Source organism: Motacilla alba, chromosome 4 (assembly GCF_015832195.1).
Source record: "Motacilla alba alba isolate MOTALB_02 chromosome 4, Motacilla_alba_V1.0_pri, whole genome shotgun sequence".
In the NCBI taxonomy this organism is placed as follows: domain Eukaryota; kingdom Metazoa; phylum Chordata; class Aves; order Passeriformes; family Motacillidae; genus Motacilla; species Motacilla alba.
Genome location: NC_052019.1, coordinates 58,855,478 through 58,879,981, shown reverse-complemented (window position 1 = coordinate 58,879,981; position 24,504 = coordinate 58,855,478). Strand labels below are relative to the sequence as shown.

Sequence of the window (24,504 nt, the reverse complement as noted above, 5' to 3'; positions counted from 1 at the left end):
TGTACTTTATCAGAGCACCTGGTGCTTGAGAAACCCAGAAAGTAATGATGAGAAGGGAAGAGTTGTAAAGATTTTTCTGGAAAAAAGCTTGATATTATGTCTAATTCTTTGTCAGCATGGTGGTGCTAATGCCCTGGTCTAATGCATAATTCACAAAAGAAGTTCTTTTTGTAAGGTGGAAAACTTGATTGGGAATTTTGAAATTGCTTTTCACACCTTAGTGAAATATTCTGTGGTCCTACTAGCAAGCAGTGTGTTCCTGGGGTATCTATTGTTTGCCTCCATGTCTCTGCTTTATATATGTAGTTTCTCCAACTGATTCATCAAGGGTTTAAGTGATATGATCCCTGAGAAACACTTAACGACTTTTCAGCTGTTTCAATGAACATGTGCATAAATTAGTGTGTGACTAGATGTCAAGGTCTGGTATAGACTGGTAACTTAGAAGACTTGCTTTTTCTTACTATTGGTTTTGAAAACTAGTCAGCAGTTGAGTTAAAATCTTAGGAATTGAACAATTTAGGAGGAGAATCTTTCCTACTTTGGAAAAAAAGATTTTTGTTTGCTTTTAAATCTGGTAGTTTCTTTTCCATGTTGCCATTACCTAAATCTCCTCTTAGTGCAGTGTTAAGTTTGGTTACTGGAGAGTTTCTTCTCTGTTGAAGGCAATGAGAAATGATAATTCTACACATGTTATATTGAATTGCAGGTGAAGATTGGTACCAATTTACCATGGTATTAGGAGCACACTGGAAATGAACAGCAGCTCAAGTTCAGTAACATTCTTGAAGAATTTCTTTTTCAGTCTGTTCTCTTTCCTATTAAGCACTGTTTGGATTTTCTAACTAAGTACTGAGGACATATTCATGAAATGTTAATTCTCTTAAAAGAGATTTCAGACTAATCTGTCCATTGTACCTTTACTGTTACAAGAGGTAAATCTCAATGTAATACCTGTTAAGGAGAGACATGGGAAGAATTTTGATCAAGAGTGGTACTCGATCACACTATTTGAAGACTGTTTGCATTTCAAACCTAGATCGAGAAGAGAACTGAGGTGGCAACTTTTCACTGCCAATACAGCAAAATATTATTGCCTGAATTGGTCTCTTTAAAGAAACTAACTCCAACTTGACATCTCCTGACAGACATTGGTTGCAATATGAAAACCAATTTTGTTTGGACATCAAAAAGCATGTAAATCTAGTATCTTATCTTGGTTAGGCTTCTTTTTTGAAGAAGAACTGAAGCTCTTGTCTAGAAGATGATGACATCAATAAGCTTAATGACTTGTCTCATACAAGAGAAGTATATATGGTGTTTCCTGATACCTTTCTTGAGCTCTGTTTCACCAAATATCAGTTTTTAAATGTGTTTATTTTGACACTCTGCACTGTTCAGCAGTGCTCTTCATTTTGCCAGAGCAAACCTAAATATTTCTGATTATGTCATGAAAAGCTCAATTCTTTCAAAATAACATCACGGTAACTTTGGTTTGTTTTTCAGTGACATGGGCAGCAAGCCAAATGTGACATTTCTTTACAGAATGGGTAGGAATGTAGAGTCATCAAATTATGACTACCTGGTGTCATTAATGATATTTTTCAGAGTAACTGTAAAGATACTTCCTTTCCCCTGGAAAAATGTATCCAAACACAAATAAACAACAATTTTAATAGTGTTAACAAGCAGCTTTCATACCTCACCAGTTTTTAGCATTTTTAAACTTACTTCTCATATAGCAGAATGGTAATGAAACTTTATTATTGGCTTGGGGATTTCTTGCTTTTTTTCTCCATTATGGACATGGGTTTTTTTTGTACACTTGGTTATGGCTCACACAATTTTAGCCAGAATTTTGTTTTTCTGGTTTACTTTGATAATTCTAGTGCAGACTTTTCAAATAGTTTTAACTTTTCAATAGAAAAAACCATTATGAACAACTTAGATTGCATTTAGTATAAGTAGTAGGATTTCTTCATTTGGGAAATACTTCAGGCAGGTAGTAGAGGGAAAAGTGTAAAAGAATGATACTGTTGGTAGCTCACAGGCAGAGTAAGAATAAGTTCTTCAACTTATATTTGCAGCAAGTTGAGTAAGAATGTGTTAACAGCAAGGAAGGATCAAGATGTATTATCAAGTAGCAGTTAGAGTCCTCTTCCTAAATGTTGTCCCCTTTCCCTTCTTCAGCAAAAAACCTCAAAAATCAAGCCAAAGCACCTGCCCCCAAAAAAAGAGTAAGACAAAAATCCAGATGGAAGCAAAAGCTTCATGCATACACAAACTCAGTAACTACAAATCTATTAGAAATATTTACTAATGATGATATGATTCTGTGTTTGTGTAAGAGGGAGAGCTGGATAACTGGAAAAGGGTTAAATCTCTGATCTCTTGATATTTTCTCTTGCAATGTTTCTTCATGATTGGTCATGTGGATCATGCAAATATTGAGGTTACTGGATGACGGGATGAAGAGACATTGTAATTTCATATTGGCAAGTTATACTTCTTTAAGTCTTTCAGTGTCTTTAACTTCTTTTTCCTCCTGTGTGTATGAAAATTTAGCCATTAAAAATTGTCTGGATCTGAAATTTACATCCATGTGTTTTTACAGATTTTGCTCTGAACATTTACCCATGGCTATTTATGTAAGGACATCATGTGTGAAGTCTTGGCAGGAAGCTTTTTGTGTAGAATGACAGAAAGAAAGCATGGAAAACTAAATATATTATCTGCATTCTTACACTTTCAACTTCTTAGGACTGCTAGGCAATACATCAAGTTATACTGTTACTTGGAGGATAAAAATGCATTTATAAAAATAAAAATAAGTAGTACGTACTCATCCGAATCTGATTTAAGTTAATAATGATCAGGAGTGGGTATTGTGAGATCTTTACTGGCCTGTGATCTCTCTTGGATCTAACATCTCAGAAAAAAAGGAAAAAGGAATGAATGAGTTGAGGAATGAAGGAATAGTCAAGGGAGACACTTTTAAGAAACAGACTGGCATGTTTCAAGTAGTGAGCGTTGCTTTCTGAAAGAAGAGAAAGAAGTACATGGTCATAATTTTTGCAGGTGATTTTAAGAGTGACTCTGTTTAGACACTTATTTTTTCTTGTAGGACTTGTTCTGCAGTACCTTAGTTTCCTTTTGATTCAAGGAAAAAGAAAAGTCAATTAGCATCATTTATTAAGTGGCCAGTGATGAGCTCCACAGAGAGGTCTGACCCCCATTTGTGAGGAGATATCTGTTCAACTTGAGGGTTGCTAAATAAGAGGGTGGCTTTTTACTTTGGACGCTCTTTGATTTCACATTGCGAACTGAAGCAGTTATTGGGATATTTGGTATCATTTTATTCTGCTGATCTTTGTTGGGATTTTTAAAAATTTTATTTCTAGCATTTGTATTAGGTGGGCAAGATAGGGGAAGTTTGATTCAAAATGACATCCCTGGCAGTTACCAAGAAGGCAGAATCCAAAGATGTGAGGACTGTGCAGGCAGTTTGCAGAACAAGCTCTCCCAAGACCACCGTAAATGGTCTTGGACGTTATTCAGAGTATCTGTCATCTGTCAGGATTGTGGCTGTAGTTCAGTAGATTTCTTTGTTTCCATGCAGTTGCTAGAATAAGGCATCATCTCATTTACTATCAGATGCTGCAGTAAAATTGACATTTGTGGAAATTGTTGTCCTAATGTTGCTTTTCTAACATGCTTGTTGCTTCATTTAATTTAGAAATTGGACCTGGAGAGAGCTGTCCAAGTGTATACCAGACTTGCAAACTTGCAGAGTATGAACAACTGGTTATTAGTGGGAGTTCAAGGAGCTGAGTAAAAAGACTCTTCTGTGAGATGAGAGTCAGAGTTGTGCAGCATTCCCCTGAGAGCTGAAGGCTGGCAAATTGTGGTCATATGACTAGCACCACAATAACTACAAAACATTTTATTGCTGTGCATGGGCTTTGGAAACAGAATCTGGGAGCTTAAGATTCATGGTGGAGTGTGTGATAGAATAAATAAATCTTTATTATTAGGATTCCTGTATATCATCAACTTTGACTTATTCAGTTGCAGTGTTGAACAGAATGTTCAGACTATTCATAGACATTTAAATACATACTGATCTGTTCTTTTGGTGGACAGGCTACTTACTGCCTTAACTCTGAGCTGGCGAAATTCTCTGTTAAAAAGAGACATGGCCAACAGACCTCCTCAGAACAGTAACATTAAATTTAACAACAAGGAAACAATTTATTGAAATACATGCCCTTCAAGGCTTGGAGTCGGAAGGTCACTGACCAGAAGAGAGTTCTTGTAGAACAGAAATAGCTACCTGGAAACCCAGAAATGGAAGCTCTGCTGCAAATCTGTTTCTTCTGATCCCTGGATATACCTGGACACCAGCTGTGCAGCCCACAGCCTGCGAACTGTGTGCTGAGCCGAGGGCAGGAGCACTGGTGGGAAGTGTATGCAGCCTGGCTGGCCAGTTACCTGGAAGTCATCTTCCTCTCTACCAGCTGCCCTAATTTTCCTTTCTCTCAGCGCACTCTGAGCAAGTGGCCCAGTGCTGTGCATGCTGTGAGTGGCTCAGTGCTGTGTTTGAGGGTGAGCACACTGTTGAGGCAGTGCATGTAGGCTAAAGCTGCTCTCCAGGAAGCATAGCTACAAGTCCATTAGCTCTGGGACAATTTCTCCATGTCGCAGATGGACAAAAGCATAGATTCGTAGATGCAAGAATCAACTTGATGCAAGACAGCTCTTGCCTTTATTAAAATGTTACCTGAAGTACAGCACCGTGCAAATGGTTGTGCTGCTATCAAAGGCAGCTCACCATGATAGGTGCTTTTGGGTAGTACCCTAGTCTTGACTCCAAGAAGGACCATCAAAATGTTGTCATGCCAAGATTCCTTGTTATCCTTGTTAAGGAAGAGTCGTTAGCACGGGCCAAAATGTTATCCCCACACTGCAGGAGCTGGAGAAAAACTTGTCACAGGACTTGTGTGCTGGACTGGATGACTGGCTCTGGAGGAACCTGCTTGGAGCTTGTAGGGCTGGCTGTGAGTCAAATACAAAAGGCTCTGCTATTCAGGAGGTCTGTATGCTTGGGAAGGACCTGTCCTCTGCCCAGCATGTTCTATAGTCTGTCTGCTTTCTGATTTTTTTCCTGCTGTTTTTCATATACTCCAGACGTAGTGACTAGTTTTCCGGCCCTCAGGTAGATGCCTGGAGAGAAAATTATGTCCACTGGTGAGGGGTTACCTCCTCTCCTGTAAAGTGTCAGGGTAGGCAGGAAGCTGAAGGCTACAGAGGGAAAAGAATCCATGCAGTTGGGATGTTTGGAAAAGCAGGGCAGCAAGTCAGCTGACTTTGCACGTTAAATGTTGGAATGGGACACTGGGATTAAGACTTGCTCTATACATGACAGTGGGGAAGAAACCCTCTCAAGATCTCTCAAGTTGGGAGAAACTTTGGCGGGGCTGTAGTCCAACCTCCTGCTCACAGCTGGACCAGCTCTGAGATCGGGCCAGGTTGTACTGGGCTTGATCCCGTTGTGTCTTGAAAGCCTCCAAGTCTGGAAACAGAGCAGCATCTCTGGGCCCCATTCTGGTGCCTTTCTGTCCTCAGTAGAGGAATAAAGCTTCTCTTATGTGTGGTCTGAACCTCTCTTGTATCAATTTATGTCTGTCGCCCCTTGTCCTCCCATCATGCAGAGCTGTGAAAAGCCTGACTTCCTCTTTGGTTTGCCAATAGCCTGTGGCACCTTTTAATATAGGTCAGCCTTCAGTCCTTGATAGGAAATTGTAACTTTGTGATTAATTAAAGTAAATAAAAATACTGATGAGCTTGGAATTAATGGCAGGGATAACATAGTGATATATTGATTACATTATGCAGTATAGTATCAGTGAGTGTAGCTGTATTGAGCAAGCTAGCTCAATGTAGACACTAATTGAGAGGGAAAAATCTTTATTTGCTTTTGAGTGTACTGTTTGCAACAACTTATACACTTAAGTTTGTAAAAGAAACAAATAACCATACACCCAACAGTGAGGGAATATGTACGTAGATTTAAAATTGTGTTCCAAGCCTCCAAATACCAAGGTAACTGATCTGTTCTTAGAAATGCCAGAGCATCTGTCCTCCAGGCAGGTATTTGACTTTTGGATTTCAGAATTTTAGATATCAGTGATTTAGATAATCAGGGTTTGTCTCTATATCCAGAGGGTTTTGTTCATCCTATGGAAAGCTAAAGAGTGAGCCAGGCATTAGCTTCCTGAAATAAACAAAGAATTATTCTATTATTCTAGTCTTTATTTCCCATTTGATGAAGCAAAATGTTGTGTGTTTATCTAGGTTTATTTTATTCATTCATAAATAAAATAACAGCTTGTATAAAAAAAGACTCTTACTGTTTCAGTGTGTACCTGACTGATCTGATTAAGGGCTCTGTCCTCAGATATCTGATCAACTTATAAAGTATCTCTATGGTCACTAATCTGTAATTCAGAAGAAATGACCACTGTAGAAATTTTGATTGTCTTTATCTTCTCAGAGATGCATAGGGATAAGATGAGAGGCATTGGACACAAGCAGCACAAGGCCAGTTACAAGTAGGGTAGAAATTTGTACCATGAAGGTAAACAGCACAGTTGGTTTCTCAAAGGGGCCTTGGGATTTCCACTCTCGGAGATGCTCAGAGCTCACGTGAGCAACCGATCTAAGCTGCCCCCGTGCTGAGCAGAGGTTGGACCGCACTGAGCTTCACAGAAGTCTTCCATCCTATATCATTCTGTATTTACATGCAGACAACATCCAGTGTTTCAGTGACGGAGATCATAGACGTTAAGACCCCGTTGCTTAGTTCGAAAACCTCTTTGTAAAAAAGACAATGCTTCTTATCAAGCAATATAATTAATAAAATTTTATGTCACAGGCGACCTACAAGTCAGTTCAGCATGTCTATGTAGGGAGCATCTGGAGTTTAGCGCTGACACACTGTGATTTATTTCTACAAGAAGCACTTGTCTTTGCTGTTAAGAGCAGAAGACTGTTTATAGGTGACTGAATTCATGCATCCTTGGCAGACTTTTGTAAATTGAGGATTGAGTCTGGTAGGTGAGAGCATTCTGAAGACAACTTGAAATAAATTTTAGTAATCTATTTAAATGTATGTGGTTTTGATGGTTCATTTGCAGAGGGAATTAGCATTTATTTCCTTTTGGAGCATCAGCTTATAATAGTAGATATTATCAAAGCATGCAAATTTAATTAGTAATTAAAAGGTGAAGTAACATGAAGTGTGTATGACAATTTTCTCATTCCTCTTTCAGACTAATTTTGGCTTTGACCTAACATAAATGCAGTTTATGGAGCATTTTTCTTTCCAGTGGCATAGAAATCAGGTGTTGCATTAAGACCTCCTGTCTTCCAAATGACTGCAGTCACACTGAAGCAAGATTTGGGTTGTCCAACAGAGCTTGCCCACAATAAATGAGACTGGATTTATTTCCTTGACTTTCATTGTCTTGCTTTAAAAAAGTTTAAACTGTTGGTGTTAAACTTTCCTTGCTTTTAAATTGTACCCAGTGCCAGATTGTTGAAGTTCTTGTTTTGCATTCTGCCTCTCCGTGTAGAGGATGCTTCTGGAGGAGATGTGAATGCAGCTGCAGATCTAGCAGTTTCTCTTGAGTGCTGTCTCCTTTTATTGTGTTTGGTTGGCCATTTGCATCTACATCTTCTCAGGCTTTGCTGTACTGGGAAAAACCTGGCTGAAAGGCAATACTAGAACTTTTTTAGATTAAGGGGGAACTTTTAAGTGCATGGTGCCCAAGCAGTCTATCAAGGGTTTCTGTTGTTTGTGTTTGGCTCTTGGATAACTTCAGTGAAGAGAAGCAACGTTTAAGAGTTGTATATAGTAGGGTGGCTGTAATAGTCTGTCATTAAGACCTCTTTTGTGAGGGTATTTCTCTTTGCTCTTGAGTGTGAAGGTATTTTGAAGATTGGCTTGGAATTTGACATGTTGTTGCACAGAGGGGGATATTTTCATTTTTTTCCACCCAATTAATTTTTACCTGTCCAAACATGATTAGTTGTTGGGATTATAAGTTCCCCCTCCACCTCCAGAAAGTTGTGTTTAAGCTGCAGTGGTGTTTCCTCTGTGCTCACCACTGGTATAGTCTTTCTAGTGTTTCCAAGCTGTGTTACACTCCTCCACCTCCATAAAGTTGTGTTTAAGCTGCAGTGGTGTTTCCTCTGTGCTCACCACTGGTATAGTCTTTCTAGTGTTTCCAAGCTGTGTTACACTGGGTCTTAGGGACAGCAAAAACACAGAGTTACAGGTGTTTAACCATATTCTAATTTGAAGATGGATGGAATAATAGTCAGTGAAAATTTTTAAGCAGTCTGTTGTGACAAGTGTCTGTACGCGTGGCTGTGCCATTTTTGCTGTTTTCTACTGTGAGCCTCTAGGGTTGATCTCTGAGAAAGTGAAATTCATGCCTTAATGCCTTCCTTCATCCTCCGTGAACAGGAGGAGGTAACGGAGTCTTCACTAGGAAGTATGCATTCATTCGGAAGTATGACAAGAGTGCTGAGAGTTGGATTTATAAACAAAAAGGAAGAGAATCCAGGAATGCTGGTGAGGAGAAGTACCCAGGTGTTGGAGTTGTGAGCTTTACTGGAAACAGATGGGGTACCTTTCTTTACTTGTTCCTTACTTGTTCCTTCATGCAGTTTTGCAATACCAGAGTTGGTTTTAGCAGAAGTAGTGAATAAGAAACAGTAATGAAGAGTGTTTTGGAGGGAGCCAGAAACTGTAGGTTTTTACTTGTTTGAGGTTTTTGTTTGTTTTTACAAAGGGGTCTGACCCTTACGTTGGCTTTTAAGGTCTTGTCTTTGTTGGAGGGAAACATCTGGCTCTTCCATCCTGATCCTGTCGTTAAAACACCTAGGAGTACTTTTACAACATATTGCCCACATTTGTATTTCTTCTCTTAAATTTTATGTACAGCAGAAATATGTTGTTGCCAAAGTTATTTCTCATCGTAGTAGGCGGTGTGAATTCAGATCCAGGCTCCTGCTGGTCTGTGGTCCTGACTTCTGACCTCATCTGGCTGAAGGCAGGCTTTGACATCCCTTGCAGTGTGTTGAAAAGTGAACCAGTGAGGTTGAGAATGCATGCTAAGCACACATCTCTGCTAGAAAAGGCAGAAAATGTACTTGGATCACATAATGTTTATGATCCCTTTGATTTCTTTCCATCAGAGGCAGGATTTTTATCTTTATCTGATGTGGAGTAAGTGCTAGCACTCAGCTACTGTAATTCCTATCAACAACAGTTTATATATGATGTCTTCCTTGACTCCTCTTTGATGTAACACGTGAATGAGTTTTGTAACTTTGCAAAATGTGGAAGCAGGGAGGAAAATGGCTGGTTAGGTGAATAGGTTTCGGTTGAATACCTGTGGTGTGTGTAGGCACAGAAGAAACCTTATGCTCCTGTGGGGCTTTCATTTTTTAATATTCTGATGGCACCAGTATGGTGTGCATAAAGTTGATAAACATAGTTTATCCACAGAGGAATACTTGGAAAGTAAATAAGGGGAAAGCAACTAAGATGGGAGTCTGCATGATGTTTGTATTTCTTTTTCAGAAATAAGATGTTCATAAAAGCAAATTTGAATGATGTTACTTGATCAGTTTTCCTCTTTGCAGGAACCAAATGGTTTGTGATTGCTGAGGTTTTGTTATTTAGCACCTTTTGTATGATGTCTGTTGGGGGTAGCAATCAAATCCTATTTGATTTGTTAAGCTCTAGAAATAGTACTGTGATACTGAGGCAAAATAAAAAGAGACCTAAAACACCTTGTTGAATACCTAGTAAGATGTAGGTCTGAAAACGTTTGTTACAGCAAGCAAATTATTAATTCACAAGAACAAAGGAGTAATGGCAGCTAAGAGAAGTTATTCAAGTCATAAATACATATTATTAAAACTTGATTTAAACTTTTTAATGTCAGTTCTGAAGAAGTGTGTTTGGATAAGAAATAGTTCAACATGTTTATACCAAAAAGCCCCCTTATAATTCCAGAGTGCATTTGTTATAAAATACATGTTCAGCCAATGGGCTTTGCATTTAGAAAAGCAAAAAATCTTTTATTCATATGATGGAAAAAATATTTTTAATTACCTTATGTAACTATGCAGATTACCTAAATAAACTCTTCAAGAACTGCCTGTAGATTGGGACTTGTCTGGGAAAAGAAGATGTCTGTTAAAATAGATGGTAACTGTGGTGAAGTGTCACTTAGGTTTTTATTGGTCATGCTCAAACTGGCCACCCTAATACTACGTTTTGAGAAAATAGTTGCAAATTATATGTTCCAACTCTTTGAACTGAAGGAAAGCCCTTCAGTGCAGCAGGCAGCTTTATGTAAGCCATGGGTGGGGATTTTTTCTGATGCCTGAGACTCGTTTGCTGAATGACGCTTGGAAATGTGCTGAATGACACTTCTGGAAAGTAATAGACGCGGCTGCTGCCAGGGTTCAGTGGCGGGTCATGAAAACGAGGTGACACAGACCTCATCTGCACTGCCATCGGCTGAATCAGACGCTACCTGTGCGTGCAGCATTCTGGGGAGGAGAAATCACCACCCTGTTTGTTTTGCACTGCAAGTGGAAGCACCGTAACTCCCTGTTTTTGTTACTTATGGTGTACTTTTTCATGAGGTAATACCGCTTGAGACACTTTGGAAGCTGTCAGGAGCAGACGCCAGAAATGGAACGGGCAGTTTGGTTCTTTGCTGTGCTGCTTTTCTATTGTGGGTTTGAGCGGCTTCTGGATTGTGTGTGTTCTGCAAATGGGAAAGCCATTAGCCAGAGAGCAAGGTGCTGCCTGTCTGGAGAGGTTCAGGGTGTACTTACATTCCTTTCTGCACACTTTTAGTGGACAGAGATGTGTACCGTTTTGCCCGGGGGTTTCAAGCTGATCTGATGAGCTCTCAACACCCCAACGCTACACCTCAGAATAGCTCAGCTTTCATTAGGACGCATAAAAGGAGCAGGAGGCTGACGTGACAGCGTCAGGAACAAAAAAGGTTTAATAAAGGAAAAATAACAAACTCAAACTGATCCAGGTGCCACTTACTTGTGCTCCTGGTAAAGACACCTCACAAAAGCGATTTGGTTTCTTTGTTCTGTCCTTTTCTAATAAATGGCCCAGGCGGGACCTTTTGGCTTATGGCCAATTAGCTGTCCCCAAACTTGAGAAGTCCCCAAGGTCCTATCAGTGACTTTTCTACCTGATCACTGGGAGAAAGTTCTGGGCTCTTTCCTTTTTGGGGGACAGAGGAAGGTTCTGTCACTCTGTCCATAGGGGGCACATTCCTACAGAGATGGACAAGGAAGCCTGGAGGCACCATAGCCATGGAGTACCATATTGTCTACGTGTTGCCAGGAGATCCATTGTCCCTGTGGAAAGTCAGGAATCTAGTTTGGGTGGAGAGAGGGTGAATGCCCTAAGAAATCATCTAGGAAACCTAAATCTGAATCTTGTTTGAAAAATATAATCCTTTCATCCAGGAAAGGTTTTGTTGAACATGCCAATCAGTATACTTCCCAGAGATATTTCTCCTTTACACTGGAGACTCAGTAAGGCAGGAAGGTGACTAAGCTGTGCTGCCCTCTTGACACTGACCAGAACTGTTTCTCCTTTCTCAGAACTTGCAGCAGAGGTTTTATCAGAGTGCCTACCATTTCTTCTTGAGGGCTTCTGTGCCTCCACTAGGCTAGGGGGTGTGAGGAGACTGGAGTAATTTGAAGTGTCTTCAGTGCTTCTAGAGTTTTGCTCTTGACTGGTGGGTTCAAACCTAACCTGTTTTGTTGCTTAGTTTAGTTGCATTTCTTTGGAGGATGTTGGTGTTTTGGGATATTCAAAGTTGAAAACATCTTCATTTTTCTCATTGCTGCAGTGTAGATGGTGTGTGCTATTGGTCTTGCAGTCACTTTTGCTAACTGATGACCACAGGGAGAATTAAAGGTTGAGCAATGCTGAAGATTCGTTGGAGGAAGTAAGGTAGGAGTGCTTTATTTTTTGGCACCACAGAAGGCATTTAGTTCTCGTTAACTATATTTAAACAGGACCTCCCCTGTGTTTATTGGTTTTGAGACTGCAAGTCAAAACAATTCACTTTGTGCAGATACCTTTGATAAAGTCTTTCTCAAGCTATTGTGACCCTGACAAAATATGGAAGTAGGATAAATGTAAGGGAATCAGGACTTAGAGACAAGGCATTCCAAATATGTAATATTCCACTATGGGAATATAGATAAGCCATAGATAAACTTTTGGTTCAGGACCAGGTAAATAACACATATGAAAGAGGATTGCAAGCTGTCTTCAAGGTTGTACTTCCTCGTGGCCTTTCTTACAGTTTTAGCTGGGAAAGATGCTGATACTACCCTTTAATTTCTGCTCAAGGAAGCTTGTGGGTTTTGTGTACTTGTAGTGTAATTAGTCATTTGAGCTTTGCAAATATATTAAGTGTTAACTAAGTTCAGTGCAATCACAGTCTGTTCTGATTTGGAGCCTGAAATTTCCATTGTCTCTATTTAAAAACAAAAATAATTTTGAACCTGAAAGGCATTTGATTATATAATAAAGTTCTTAAAAGGGTGAAATGAAGATAGCTGAAACGGTAGTTCCTTATTTCATTTAAGGTTTGTCCAGTAACCGTTCCTATGACAAAAGGACCATTTGTTTATCGTCTTAGCTTAAATATTTACTTGCTTCTGCAGAGATAAAATCAAAGTGCTCTCCCTTCTTTTGGTATTCTGAGTTCCATGGTCCAATTTCTACAGTTTCACGTGCTGTGTACACAGGTGGTGTTTGGTTGTGGCTGGTGGTTCCTTACTTTTCCCCATGAGCTGATAGAACTGGAGGGAGAAGGTTTCATGGTCATGGACGATGGAGTTAAGAGGGAAATTCTCCTTTAGTTGTTAATGCTGAATACTTGAACTTGCTAGCAAGTTACTTAAGATTTTAGAGCATAGAACAACATAGTAACAAAATTTTATCTTGCTTTAACCTCTGCATCATCCTTTAACATCACTGTGAGCAAAATTTTCACCTTAGTGCCATCTCTCTTACAAAGCCTTTCCAAGGTACCTGATGCTGTACTGCTTTTTTTACCCAAGTCAATTTCCCCCCACCAAAATATTATCTGCTCCTTTTAATAAGCAAAATATTAAAACAATAAATGATATAAATAGTATTATAAAGCTTTTCCAGTTGCTTTAGGTATGCCTGAATTGTGTAGTGCTCTGGAGTATAGGAACGCTGTACTAATAGTGCCAAATGGGACTGACTGGGAATCAGAGGTAAAATAATCAGAAGTCTGCCAACTCATGGCTAGTAACCAAGGTGCAGCATTTCACCTAGTTATTTGCCAGGTCCTACAGTTGCCACTGCTGGGTTAGCTGGAGAGCCTTGTGATGGATTCATGGAGTTGTGTTGAAGTGAACTCAGACTTGATGCCCCTTCTTGGCTTGTGTGTGTCCGCTTGCAAGTTCTAAGATGAATATTTTATAACTCTGAAAATAATAGGCAGACAAACTAGGGGAGAGGCCAGGGAAAACTGTGTGTTCAGTAGGTTCACAGTTGCTCAGCTGGGTTAGTATCAATGTAGCTTAGTTCTTCTTCCCATGCTGTAACGGTGAGAAGTCACTTGCTTCCTCAGAGGGATGCTCTTGCTGATCACAGGCTGTCAGTGCATTAATTACTGGGCTTGTGCTTTGTATTAACTCTTTTAGCACTTCATGTGCTCTCAGTGAGTGTCATTTAATCAGAGAAATACTGCTGTGTTGACAGTTTCTAGTTTGCTACTGTTCCTTTTCCCAGAGCTATTTAAAAGATTTCTTAGTTTGTGAAAGTCCAGTTGTCATAGGAATGACTCCTCTTTCATTTCAGAACAGCAGAGCTCTGTGACTTCATTGTCACATTTATATTCTAACCTTTTTCTCTTTTACCTAGTGAGAGAGCAGCTTTGGTGTTGAAGAGAAACCTTGGAAAGGAATGGGCCCTGTTCTCTTGAAGCTGTTTGCCCTGATCCCAGGAATGCTGTAGAGGTTAGTGATGTGAATGTTGAAGAGCTTTTGTGGAAATTGCCTTTTGATTTGTAATTGGCACACCCTTCAATAAATTCTGTGTGAAGCAGTTCATTTGCCTGTCAGAGAACGGGAGTTAATTCAGGCACTGTCAGAACACAGTCAGCTTAAAATTGCTCTACCCAAACAAAAATTTAGGATTCTGTTTATTTGTGGGGATGCTGTGGAAATACATCGCTGGGTGGTCACAGAAAGTTGTGTGGGTGTGATGCATGCTAAGAGACAAGCTGCATTAAACTTCGAGGTTTTCATCAATAGGTTAAGAAAAAAGGGTAAGAATGATCATAATACATGAGTCTGTAGTGCCTGATTCTTCTTTGAATTTCTCAAATCTCTCATTTTTACTTTGAGAGAAGAATACTCCTGATCTTCAGTAGAGTTGACAGGCTAGGAAGGGTCCATTCTGTATCCACACAGAGGTAATGCTATTCTCTACTTCTGCCTCAAGTGACTTGTATTTCGGTTTTATATCCTAGTTTACTTGGGTTTGTACTAACTATATAGACTGCTTGCTGTGAATGTTTTTCCCCAGAGCTCTATAGTCCTTCTACAAATATTACAGCCTACAAGAGGCTTCCTTTTGCAACTAGAACTTTCAGTCTAGCTTACCTCCATGTTTTTTATAAAGTTGCCAAGGATTTAAGTAGATTTATCACCTAGTGGATTACTTTTTAACTAGAGAAGTAAAAAAAAAAAAAAAAAAAGAAAAAAGCTTGTGTAGCTGTTAAATTCAATAAGGCTTGGTTTTGCTGATGAAAAATGAATGTAGCAAGTAAAATTAGATGGAGTACTGGGAGGGAGAGAGGGAAGAGGTAGGTCTCTTGAAGTGCACTGCTGAAGCAAAAAGGTGAATTTCCATAGGAGCAGTTGACTTAAAATCTATTAAATCTGTCTGGTTTACTGTAAAGGATTCTAATCTTTGTTAGCTTACTTTACAAGCATAGGGGTATATGTGTATTATGTGCTACTGAAGAATAATGTCCAAGCTTTGCTAGGACACCCTTTGACATACAGACCCATTTGGAGCAAAAAGAAAAACAACCCAGTGGAAAAAAGGCTGCAGCATGTCACAGACACTGAAAGTGAAGAAGTGACCCAGTGGGAAAAGACAAGGAAATGTTAGTTAGCATCACTCTTTGAGGCATGAAGAGCTCAACAACTGCAAGTGCTCCCACTTCATATCAAGAGCTTTAGTCTTTGGTGTATTGTCACCATCTTTATCTTGTTTCATATAAAACTGAGAGTTGTAAAGTGTTCAAGTGTGAGGTATCACTTCTAATTTAACAAAAGCATATAGAAAGACAGAAACCCCAAAGCACGTTCTTCCATGTGAAATCCTGCACTCCAACATCAATGCTTTCATTCTAGCTCTGTGCTGCTACTTTTGTTTCCAATGTTTTATTAATTTATAAAAACCACAAACCTGCCAACAGGGGGGGTCTGACAGAAATATGCCTTTTTTTTACTTTGATAGAAAATACCTAGCTCCCTTCAACCTATTGTGTTAAGATTTTTTTGAGACATATATACTGCTTTATGGAGGATGAAAGAAGATGAAAGATTCCTTTCCTCTCATGGTAGTCTCCCTCTTGACTTAGTAAAAGCAGTTGGTTTCAAGTGGCCTGTTGAATGCAGACTATTTTGTGACTGACTCTGTGAAGACTGTCTTGTTAGAATCCCAATCTGCTATTCAGATACTTATATAGTAAATATTTCCTTGGCCCTTCATGCATCCTGTTCTTCCAGTTCTGAGGACATGCAAGAACTGGCAGAACATAACAGCTTGGTTTTAGGGTTGTGGTTGTGTTCCTTTCAGACCAAGCCTGCTATATTTGATTTGGTTGAGCTCTCCATGGAGCCACGTCGAGTTTCTCTCCAGCTGTGGAATGACTTACCTGCAGCTACATGGATAATAGTAAAAACTGTGATGAAGTTTATGAGCACATAGGAGTTAATGAGATAAGGGAAGACAGCCAACCAACATAGATCTGCTAGGGTCAAACTGTTTAATTGTGTCAAACTGATTAATTTGCTTCCTTGACAGATGAATTGGATTAGTGCATAAGGGAGGCAAGGGATAGAAGTGATACAAATAGAAGTGTTTTGGTTTTTTTAAATGGGATCTTCCTTTAATTACTGTATTGCAGGAGCAAAAATTATTAAAAATGGTTCTGTGGAGCACTTAAAAGGGATTTGAGATCACTTGATCACTTGGAAAAGCATTTGAAGTAGGCTTCCGTGCTATACTAGCTTGTCATAGCTGGATTTGTGAATGGCACTCATTATTTAGATTTTAGTACATGGAGTAGAGTTTATTTACGAGCTGTGCAGGTGAAGTCAGTTTGGGAGTAGACAGAATGGGCAGCTCAGAGGGTTGTTATGAAGCTGTTTGTCACTGGAGTAAGCAAAGTGTGTGTTGGCTTGACCTGACTCACCCTGTGTTTATTTGTTATACCAAAGGAGCTCAGTCAGTGTGTATAACCTAATTATGCTGAGTTTACTGCATTGGATGGCCTCTTCCAACATTCACAGCACAGCTTGTGGTACTTTTTTATCCTTTAGAAAACTGCAGCACTGAAACCTAGAACTTGAAAGGAAGTGTTTGTTTATTTGTAGCAGTTTCTTTATTCTGCCACAGGGAGAAAAATGTGTGAGTAGGGAGGAGTGACCATATTTTTAAAGAGCTTTTGTAGAATACGATATGAAATATGGAAATAATTGTCGTATTGGTGTTGGGATGGTATCAGAGGAGTCTATCATACTGCTTTGTTTTAAATTCCCTGTGATAGAAAGGGGTGTTTGTGTGCCATGCTCTTGTATATACAATGCTCTTCTCATAGTAGTCAGGTTATCATGAAAGATTCATTTCATGGCTCCCTTAGAGGTAAATACTAATATTTCACACTGGATCAGTCATTTTTGCTAGCAATAGATTAATGCCTAAAACTTCCTTGTCTGACATGTTCCCATCTGTGATGCCATAGTTTCTTACAGATGGGAAGCATAGTGAGGTCAAAAAAAAAAAAAAAATCTCCATTTAGGTTATCTCTGTGGGGATGCTGTTCTCTGTTTCTGTGATCCCTGCTGCTGTTTTCCTGACTTCTTGGGGTATGGCTTTTTCCTTGGTATCCTAGCAAATGTTTTTCTAGCAAAACTACAAATTAAGAAGGTGCACCAGTGGTGTAATTGAAATTACAGGAATGCTGTGAAAGTTTCATGCCCCATCTTCTGTCCCTAAGGGAGGGAGTATGTTGAAAGAGCCACTGCTGATAACTGATAGCCTATGAAAGGCAAGCCTTAGGCAGTCCCTTGGGAAGACTTTTAAGTCAAGTCCCATGAATTGAAACAAACTGGAGGCATGGTAAACCTAGTTTTAGAGCTTTCCCTTGTTTGATTTTAATTTCAGGAAGCTGCCTGGGAGAAATCTCAAAGGCACATTCCTGTAGATGCAAGAATAACTGTTCAAAGTGCTGGGAGATGAAACTGATGTGCAGCAATTTTTGCAAGTGAGGAAATAATAGTGCAGAAGTGGGCTACCACCTGCCTGTGTTGCAGTGAGAGTATATTAGAAGTACTGTTAACTCTTTGGTGTTGCTAAAAGTTCACCTTAGGAGAAGACAGAGAAGTAAAATCAAAGTAAAGAAAGAAATGTATGATAAAATTGTGAAGGTATATATGGATGTAAAAGAAGCCTTTGCTTTGATACTATTGTTGCAATTAAATCTTAGCATTGAGCATTTATTTACCTAATTATTTCATGTGTCTTTGTTTGCCAGCATATTGTTGGGTTTCACTTTGTTTATTGCATTGTGCTTGTCATAAAAATAAACAAGAAAATAATAGTAGTTATCCTCATTCTCTACGCTGCTTACTGTCAAAGCTTAAAAGGAGCACAAAACCAGAGAAAAGGGGTAGCAACTGAAAAGTCTTGTTTTCTCTCTTGTGGAGAGCCAGCTCTGTCCCCAAGTTCTTTGTGTCCAGAAACAGCCAAGCGCAGTGCAGGTCATCTGAGTGAGACCATACACTTTCACAGATGCACTGCAGAGGAAAGGACTTGCATTAAATAACTACTCAGTGATTTCTGTACCTATAAATGACATTACAATGCATTTGATAGACAATTACTGTCTCTTTTTTTGTTCTCTTCTTAATGTTTTTTCATCCACCAAGGAAGTCTGTTTCCTTAGTGTGAGTATTGTGTGTGCATGCATAGGTGAATCCAAGGGAAAAATGTGAATAAACTCTATGTCAGTAGTTGCGCTTTTACTAAGTGGATGCTCAAGCTCTCTTCTGGGATGAATTTAGTTTGAAAGCAGCGTCCACTATAGTCATTTGAGTATCATTCTGGGAGAATTCTTTTCAGAGAACTGCAGCTTCAATCATAATTTGTTTTCTGTACCCTTGGTTATTACTAGAGGAAGGGGCAAATGTAGTGGTGAGACGTAACATGCGAGTTTAGATAACATAACGGATTTCCTAGGAAAATACTACCACTTATGAATAGTTTTTGTTATTGAAACAAAACAGCTAGCAGTTCTAGACTGTATGGTGCTGTGCATGAAAGCAGCATTGCAAGCTAGAATAGTAAACAGTGTTAAAAAAACCACAACAAACCAACAAAGCCCTGAAAAGCAGAAGAGTTAATTTAAAAAATCCACATTGCATCTGATCCAGATTCTAGTACGGAGTGTCTCTTGTCCTTACTTTTTTTTCCCCCCCAGAATAATTAGTTCTATTGTAACAAAAATTGAAATGTATTTACTTTCCTGTGTGGTAAGAGAAGCAGGAAAGTGTCATCTTGCAAATTAATTTGTAAGCCATGATACATCATTCTCCTTTGCAGTGATTGTACTGCTGACCAGATGTCAATTTGCTTGAGCACACAGTTCTTCATCTTGATCCGGCGCTTGTGTGAGTTGTATTTATTATCAAAGTATTTATTCTTTGTGAAGCAGCTGTGTCAGTGACTGGGGCCTGTGCATTGCAAGGACGAGGGATCCCTTCCCTTCCCTGGGAGGGAGCAGCTGCTCCTTGCTTACAATCCCTCCCGCCTGGGCACTGGTACAGTCGGCGCGGGGGCTGGTGGCGCAAAGCTCGGCGGAGCCGCCTGACTGCCACAGGGATGTTTACTGACCAAGGGCTGGCAGCACCTTGGAGGCACAGGAGCTTGTCTCCTGTCTCTAATGTCTTACAAGGGGATGACTTGAAAACTAAGATGCTGGCACTGAACTTCAAGAATTCAAGGTAGGATGAGACCTAAATGAATCCCAGCTACTCTTAATTCTTTGCATGATAATTTCCCCCCACAGACTAAAATTTAATTCCACGACTAGCACATGTGAAGTTGTACCTCTTGTTGTCAGACTTGCTGTTATAGGAGAAGTTGAACCAAAGCTGTGATTGATCAGAGATTTAGTCACAATCTAGTGATATTTTTGAATAAAATGAGTAATGTACCACTGCATAATTTTCTGTGTTTAGAATGTTGGCTTTAGAGAAATAAGTTAAAAATAGGTAGTTGACATTTATCATCCCAACTAAGGAAGAAAATAATTTATTTTAGTTTGTCACACGGGTAGTTTTCAAAATACAGCTAATACGAGCCTTGAGTGCAGTTGTTGTGCCGTGAAGCAAGCTTGTTATCGAGTTATGTTACACATGTTTTAAGAAATCTAACAAGTTGGAGAAAATAATATTAAGGTAGTATTTTAAGGTAGTATTTTCCCTGTATCTTGAATGCTACAGGCTTCATTTTTTCCCTTTGAACAAGAGAAACTCACTTTTGGGTGGATTTCTACCTATCCTATTTAATCTTGTAATATACTGCAAACTGGTGTTGAGAAATCATTTATGCACTGTGAAATACAGCTTTTATTTTGGCATTATTGCCAAGCAGGGCTAGAACATGAGCAATGAAGAGAAAAACAAAAACAGTTTTAAAAGTAGTTATGGTAAATAGTAATATACCAACCTCTTTATCAGCAATCAAAAATGAGCAAAATAAGTATAGGTTTTCTAAAATGTTGCAGGCTTTTCCCTTTATGAGGCACACCAGCTTTAATATGCAATAATATCTATGCCCACTTTGATCATTTAATAAGTATGCCATTGAAAAAAATTTCACTGGAGAACTGGAAGAATTCATTCATTTGAGTAATTAATATTGCTTTTAAAGTCTGCAGTTTTAGTCTGCTTTGTAGGTTTGTGTTTTTTCTTGTTAAGTGTTTATTTTGTGGGGGTGTTTTGTCTTTTCTTTCCCCTCTTTTATTTTTTCCTGTTTAATCCTTTATCTGACACATTCACTGCTGGGGATGGAAACCTTGTAGCTCTGATGGGCTACTTCTAAATCCAAACAGCTCAGTCCTGCCTTGGATCTGTCCCAGGCTTTCTCTGCAAGACAATGTTCTGGGAGCAGCAGTCTCTTGTGTTACTGCAGAGCTAGAGCTGTTTTCTGTAAGGAAAGGTTTGCAATCAGCTCTTTTATCTTTGCTTTTTGCTCCATGTGAGGCTCCTGAGAAGTGCTTCCATGTGCAGTCTGGTGGAGCTGGATCCAAAACCACCCTGGGAACCCAAGACGTAATCTAGCTCTACCTGCAATACTCAGGAAGACTGAAGATGAGACTGAGAGGGGTTGAATTGTTTTTATCTGCAATTTGTGACTGTCATCCCCAGAGGATCTGCTGTCACCCAACAGAGAGGGGTCAGGGAAAGGAGAAGGAGGAGCAGAAGAGAGGGAAGGTGAGGAAAAAAGACAGTACTTTTCTCCCATTGTTACATGGGAGAATAAGCAATACTTGCTTAGTTACACAAAGCATAGGAATCTTTACTGTTTTTCCCACTCGTGGTGCCTCTTATGAGGAGCAGCTGAGGGAAGTGGGACTGTTTAGCCTGGGGAAAAAGAGGCTTGAAAGAGGACCTTACTGCTCTCTGCAGCTACGTGAAAGGAAGTGCTGGTGAGGTGGGTGTCAATCTTCTGTCCCAGGTAACAGGATGAAAAGAAATCACAGAATCATTAGGGTTGGAAAGGACCTCTGGAGATCATCCAGTCCAACCCTTCTGCCAAGGCAGGGTCACTTGTAGCAGGTGACACAGGAGCGTGTCTAGGGGTATTTGAAATGTCATCAGAGAAGCAGACTCCACAATCTTTGTGGGCAGCCTGTTCCAGGGCTCTGCCACCCTCAGTGTGAAGAAATTCTTCCTCCATATTGAGGTGGAACTTCTTGTGTTTTAGTTTATGACCATTGCTCCACATCCTGTCGCTGAGCACTGCCAGAGAGTCTGGGACCCACCTTTGTGATATTTGTGGGCGTTAATGAGATCCCCTTCAGTCTTCTCCAGACTAAACAGGTCCAGCTTCCACAGTCCCTCCTCACATGAGAGGTGATCCAGATCCCTCATAATCTTTGTGTCCCTCCTCTGCACCCTCTCCAGTAGCTCCTTGTCTTTCTTGTCCTAAGGAGCCCAGAATTGAGCATGGCACTCCAGATGTGGCCTCACCAGGGCTGAGTAGAGGGGCAGGATCACCTCCTCCAGTCTACCAGATTCACCCCAGGATCCCATTGGCCCCAGCCATCAAATGTCCTCAGGTTATGCCATGGAAGGCTTTGATAGAATATTGAGAAAAAGTTCTTCACAGAAGGGTTATCAAGCATTGAAAGAGGCTGCCCAGAGAAGGGGCTGCTCCAGTCATCATATTTAAAAGATGTGCAGATGAGGTATTTAAAACATGTGCAGATGGGGCAGTTGGGAACATGGTTTAGTGGTGGACTTGGCAGTGCTGGGTTACAGGTTGGACTTGATGATCTTAGGGGTCTTTTCCAGCCTAAGAAGTCCTTTGATTCTGTACTGTAAGGTATGCAGAACTTGATTCCATTGGAGCTCAGTGGATGCCTTTGGACCATCCTATTTCAGGCAGTAGATAGCATACATGCAAGTATTTCTGCTTCTTTTCCATTAATGTCTGGACTGAATTGCTAATTATAAGGTCTTTGGGCTGTTGTATTTTGTTTTGCACTTAGAAATACTGTGAACATGCAACTTAAAACATTGGGGTTATTCACTCTTATTTACTTCCTATTGCTTCAAAAATAAACAAGCGTTTGTGCCCAGCCTTTAATGCTGATTTAAATGCAGATATGCTGCTGTTTTTGTTAGAGTCTTTCTGCCTCGATGGTAGCAGAGAGAGGAATTTTATTACATCAGCCAAACATGTGCTGGTAGGATCATTTCGTTGTTTTACTTATCCGTGTTGTTAGAAACAAGGGTGGCTCTATGGAGACAAATTTTACAGGTAATGGGCTTCTACTTACTGCTTCTTCATATGCAAATTTCCTAAAGGCAGAAGAAATGTTTTCTTTTTGGTGTATAAATGGCTGGTTTACATGGCTGCAGGAAGTTTTTGCTTTAGATTGCTACCTAAAGCACCACACCACCTACACTACCACCAGCACCACAAATGGGGACCGTGCTCCTGTTAAAAGAACTCAGTGGCTTTTTTAGCTAAATACGAGAACTGTGCTTAGGGTCACTATTGTCATTACTGAACATGTCCTGTTTGGGGCTACTTTGTTTCCTGCATGGCCTTACTGTGAGGATATACAGGCTCTCTCCTGTTTCAGTTTCGCTGGTTTCCTTCCCCATCTTCCCCACTGCACTCTCCCACTCGCCATTACTTCGAAAGGTGAATAGACAAAAGCACTCTTCCCCATTCTTGATGGTAGCTCATTGTTTCATTATTGGTTTGAATGCAATAACTTTCCTAGGAAAGCTTTTTTGCTTTGCTTGTTTACTGTGAATGCAAGAGCCATTCTCCAGAGCAGTGTTATTATTCCTATGCATTTGTTGATGTCTGCATTCCAACCAAGCACACGCTTGTCTCCTTAGATCCCAGTTAGATCCCAGATTATTTTGCATTTTTGTTTGTTTTTCTGTGTGTCCCCATCCCTCTCATCCTCTCACCCCTTTTTTGTTTTCTAGGGGCTTCTTAGCAGAATTTTCTCTCCTGAATTTCATGGTTTAGTCATTGTCATGCAGTTGGGGAATTCAAGCTAAAATTTCAGTTCTGCTGTATTCCCAATGGGCTCTAACTAGTATCCTGTTTGTCAAATTAATGCAAATCAGTTTATACAGGCCTTTTGAAAACAAAACAAAAACCAAACAAGAAAACCAGCATTCAGAGATATTTTACCATGGAATACATCAAGAATTCAATTAGAAGTTGCTCTCCAAGATCTTGAGGAAGCAAATAGTCTGTTCTGTTTTAGTTTGAGTTTTTTAACTAGTTGTTGCTTATCTTTGTGGTATTCTGCGTATTTTTTCTGATGCTGCATAGGTTAGTTTGTTCATAAGCTTCCGATAAAATATTTCAATTGATTCCTCCATTTCAGGTAATTTTGCTGAGCTGCAAATGTTTCTGAGGTGTTTCAACTCTGCCAACATATGTTCAAAATGAAAATGATGTTTCAGTATTTACTTTTCCTTGATGTGTTTTTGAGCTCTAGGTGTGTATAGCAGTATTGATGTTTTCAGGATAATATGAGTTTGCTTATCTACTGTCTTGTTAACCAGCAGGTGGAAATGGGAGTCATTCCCACCTCAAATGTCCAGTTACAAAGCTCCAGATTAACATTAATCTGACAAATTATAGGTTCCAAAAGTGATCTGCTGGGTTTACAATGTATGCATACTGGTTACACTGAAGAACAGAATTTCTGTTCTCTCAGTCCAGAACCTGTTAACTTACTAGGCATCATTTTTCTATAATTGTTTCAAAAATACATGTTGGTGAGCAATGTCTCTATTTTGGTCATGTTTTGTGTCTGCTTCAGCCAAGTTGGACTTTGCTTCTGCCTGTCAGGATTTTTGTGTTACACATATTTTTGTCTCCTCGGTTAGCGTGTTTTTCTGGTAGAAAAATGTCCTTTGCATTCCTTGAGTAGAGGAGAAGTTGTATGTCCAGAGCTAGTTCAGACTTTGTGGCACTCGGAGCTGGATTGCCAGCTTTGAGACCACACTGGAACAGGTCAGAGGAGTGGAAAAAAATGTATCAGTGGTATGCAAATGTATCAGTGGTAAGCAGGGGCAAATGGTTTCTTGGAGCCTGGAGTCTATGAATAAACCACCTGAAGGTGCTAATGCAGGTGTCTCCTTTCTAACATAATACCTGCATAGAGCCCTGTACTTTGATCTTCACTCTAACTGATGATTAGGGGTAATGGAACATGGCAAGATTGATTTATTTTCTGGAATGACCATTCCTCATCTCATAAAGCAGAAAGGTTTCTTTTACACATGAGGAGTTTGTTTGGTACTCAGCCCTGCAATGGCAATATATTTCTGCCT

General features: G+C 39.8%; 1 protein-coding gene across 9 annotated transcripts in view; it reads left to right on the top strand.

Moving 5' to 3' along the window:
- Window positions 1-24,504, top strand: part of WDFY3 (WD repeat and FYVE domain containing 3) — a 155,346-nt gene that overhangs the window by 20,120 nt on the left and 110,722 nt on the right. For 7 of the 9 annotated variants that reach the window (XM_038135836.1, XM_038135834.1, XM_038135831.1 and 4 more), the window contains exon 2: window positions 14,030-14,124. The exons of 1 other annotated variant lie outside the window; for it this stretch is intronic. The gene's annotated coding sequence lies outside the window, so the exon portion shown is untranslated. Of the gene's footprint in view, window positions 1-11,313; window positions 12,074-14,029; window positions 14,125-24,504 lie in introns of those variants that run through there. One more of the 9 variants, XM_038135828.1, reaches the window with a different exon arrangement.